The sequence below is a fragment of the Hyaena hyaena genome, unplaced genomic scaffold (genome assembly GCF_003009895.1).
Source record: "Hyaena hyaena isolate Hyena2069 unplaced genomic scaffold, ASM300989v1 scaffold_1264, whole genome shotgun sequence".
Lineage (NCBI taxonomy): Eukaryota > Metazoa > Chordata > Mammalia > Carnivora > Hyaenidae > Hyaena > Hyaena hyaena.
The window spans coordinates 235752-236591 of record NW_024081899.1 but is presented as its reverse complement, the minus strand read 5'-3'; positions in this window follow the sequence as shown (position 1 = coordinate 236591).

Genomic DNA, 840 nt, shown 5'->3' with positions numbered 1-840 from the left:
CTCATTCTGGTCAGAGTGCCTAAAGTGAACAAGTCAGGACACTATATAGATGCTGGTGAGGATGTGGAGAAATGGGCAGCCCCTTACACTGTTGGTGGGAATGTAAACTGGTACAGCGCCTCTGGAAAACAGTGTGGAGGTTCCTCAAAGCTTAACAATAGAACTCCCCTATGACCCAGCAATTGCACTGCTAGGACTTTACCCAAGGGATACAGGAGTGCTGATACATAGGTGCACATGTACCCCAATGTTCATAGCAGCACTTTCAACAATAGCCAAATCATGGAAAGAGCCTAAATGTCTATCAACTGATGAATGGATCAAGAAGATCTGGTTTATCTATACAATGGAATACTACATGGCAATGAGAGAGAATGAAATCTGGCATTTGTAGCAATGTGGTTGGAACTTGAGGGTGTTATGCTAAATGAAATAAGTTAGGCAAAGAAAGACAGATACCATAAGTTTTCACTCATATGTGGAACAGGAGAAACTTAACAGAGGACCGTAAGGGAGGAGAAGGGGAAAAAATAGTTAAGGAGAGGGAAGGAGGCAAACCATAAGAGACTCTCAAATATTGAGAGCAAACTGAGGACTGATGTGGCTGGGGAAGAGGGGAAAATGGTTGATGGGCATGAAGGAGGGCACTTGTTGGGATGACCACTGGGAGTTATATGGAAATCAACTAGACAATAAACTATAAAAAAAAAAAACCCTAAAAATAAAAGTACCACATGTGAGGGTAAATGAGCAAATAAGGGCACCTCAAACAAACTTATTAAAGAGAAAAAAGAAATGGCTTGACAAAATATAGAAAGGGTATCCAAAGTCTGTTCAAAT